This window comes from Pimephales promelas, chromosome 3, assembly GCF_988280905.1.
Source record: "Pimephales promelas chromosome 3, fPimPro1.hap1.1, whole genome shotgun sequence".
NCBI classification, from domain to species: Eukaryota; Metazoa; Chordata; class Actinopteri; order Cypriniformes; family Leuciscidae; genus Pimephales; species Pimephales promelas.
Genome location: NC_142771.1, coordinates 31,945,913 through 31,948,678, shown reverse-complemented (window position 1 = coordinate 31,948,678; position 2,766 = coordinate 31,945,913). Strand labels below are relative to the sequence as shown.

General features: G+C 34.7%; 1 long non-coding RNA gene across 1 annotated transcript; it reads left to right on the top strand.

Moving 5' to 3' along the window:
• Positions 1-1,969: 1,969 nt before the first annotated feature.
• LOC148982046 (uncharacterized) lies at positions 1,970-2,698 on the top strand. Its single transcript, XR_016155173.1, has 4 exons — positions 1,970-2,017; positions 2,242-2,299; positions 2,419-2,444; positions 2,670-2,698. It is a non-coding gene; the product is annotated as an uncharacterized LOC148982046 (long non-coding RNA).
• Positions 2,699-2,766: the final 68 nt, after the last annotated feature.

Genomic DNA, 2,766 nt, shown 5'->3' with positions numbered 1-2,766 from the left:
ATTTGGTCATATAGATCTTAAGACGGTCTTAATATGGCTAATTGTTTATGATTAGGGGTGGTGATGGCGCAGTAGATAAGACACATGCCTTTGGTGTGAGAGACCCAGGTTCGAATCCACTGTGAGACACCACAGCAAGACACTTAACCCCTAGTTGCTCCAGAGGTGTGCGACCTCTGACATATAGCAATTGTAAGTCTCTTTGGATAAAAGTGTCAGCTCAATGAATAAAAAAAATGTAAATGTAAATGTAAAATGATTATTCATTGGTCCTTAACCTAAGATTCCATCACAGAGATAGTTTGAATAAAATTGTTTCTTGCTTGTTTAATAGCTTCACTGATATTTTCACACTAGTTTGTTACACTGCTGTCAATCATTTATGTAGCCCACGCTTGATTGACATTATTTCCAACCCGGTCTCACCCCAAGACGTCATATAACTGACGTTTTGGGACGTCTTTTGACCATACGTCAATATTCGCCTTTTTAGGGCCCCCTTAAACGTCGGTAGATGAGGTTATGGGATCCTAACTCTACCCCATACCTAAACCTAACCCTAAACCTAACCCGTCACCTAACTGACGTTAAAGGTAAAGCGTCAGTTGTATGACGGCCCGGGATCGCCATCTACCGACGTTTAAGGGGGCCCTAAAAAGGCGGATATTGACGTATGGTCAAAATACGTCCCAAAACGTCAGTTATATGACTTTTTGGGATGAGACTGTGTTATTATTTCACCAAGTACAATTGTTAAACCTGGGACAACATTCAAAACAACCAAAGCAATTACAATCTCTTGTAATTTTGTTCAAGAGAATAGTTAAAACAACTGTGCCAGACATTTCAATGAAGACATCAACACTTCTCCTTCACTGGGGTTTAAAGGCCTTAGTGTTCAACTGTTGTATAAGTCTATTGAAGTGCAAGTTGAAGTGGGTTGCACCTGAAAGCAGGTTTGACTATCTAAACTGGTTTAGTCTGGTAATTGTACATGCACCTGCCTCACTGGAATACATCCAGATGCCATTGTGTCTAAGTGTCAAATTAAAATGAAACTATGCACATTTATACAGTACTGATGCAAATCAGGGTTCAGTTGTAATATTAGCTACTGTAGGATTGACATGTTAAGAATATTTGTGTTGTAGAAGTAGATGACCTCAAAAGCCCTGAAATGAAATAGATTATTAATGTTTCAAACTGAAGGGTCTAGGGAAACATTCACAATACTTTCGGCAATGTCCGAAACGGTATGTTTATTTTATTGGTAAAACTTTACAAGGTTCCATTGGTGAACTAAAAAAGGAAAATGCTTAATGGTCCTGGTGTAAATTGAACTAACAATGAACATATTATTAATCAACATTAAGAAAAAAAGAATAAAATCTGTTATAAATGTATTGCTCATTGTTAGTAAATGCTATACTGTAAAAATGCTTCCATGTTTGGGTCAAATATCTAGATTAATTTAAACAAACGAACCCAAACATGGGTTAGAACAACCCAGCAATTTAATACATCAAAAAACTGAACTAATGTGGCCTTAGTGTAAAGTGTTGCAATTTCATAAAAGGACACTGCACATTTATTGACATGAGCACTGTATCCATCATGTAAATAACAGAAGTGACAACAGTGTAACAATAGACATAATTACAGAAATTACAGCTGTAATTGAGCAATTACAGTGTAAAAAGCACGAGTGCATTTTATTCATTTGAACATTGGTACATGTAGTTAAAGGCGTTTATTAAATGGGGTCTCATCTAAAAATATATTCTGTATATAATTGATCAATCAGTTCAAATTGAAAGAAGACTTGCTCGTTTTTTTGATAGCAAAAGAATGTAATCATACGTCTTGTTTTGCCATTTTCGAGAAGTAGCCTAGTTGTTGGTCTTGTTTTGGATTTGCTGACGTCGGTAAACAGGCCCACACCCTTCTTATACCTTAGTTAATATATGGACCTGCAGGGCTGCTGACTGGCACACACACACACACACAGATTCTCCTGGTAAGTGCTTTTCCTTGTCACATTCCTGTGTTAAAAAAATACATTATATTTGATATATATGTATATATATGTATATATTTAAATGAATTTGTAATTATTATTAATAATTAAAATTATAATTTACATTATATGTACGCCTATTTAGAATAAAGAAGATAATTATTCATCACATGCAAGTTCAGTTTGTTTGAAATAATGCCATTGTTGCCTTCTATTTGTTTAAGATCAGGGGTGTCGGTGTGAAAATGGCAAACTTTCAGCTTTCTGTGCTGTTTGCTTTAGGTAAGAGGAGCTGATCTCTTTACTGATCTAATTAATCACCCAGTGCAAATTATTATAATTATATATATACATTTCTCTAAAGAGACACTGTTCACGAGTTACACTTTCTCTTTTAATAGGATTTTTCGCACTGATAAACGGAGAGGTATTAAGCACTTTCTGCACAACTTTATTTTGTGGATGCTGCTTGTTTAGAATATTTTACAATTTTATCCTTGGAAAATATTTATTCAATCATTTTCCAAGTTTTGCTTGATTGAAATAAAAGAGTGTTCTTGCACACTAACTTTGATAGAAAGAGAACGTGATTAATCATTTACTATAAACAATGACCATTTTTATGATTTTTTTTTTCTTTCTGTTTCTTCAGTGTGTGGATGGTGCGTATTGAATTTTCTTTTTTTCTTTTTTTGCCACAAAACTGATCATTCCAGTCAAGTCTTTTCTTTCCCCCTTCATATCTTTTT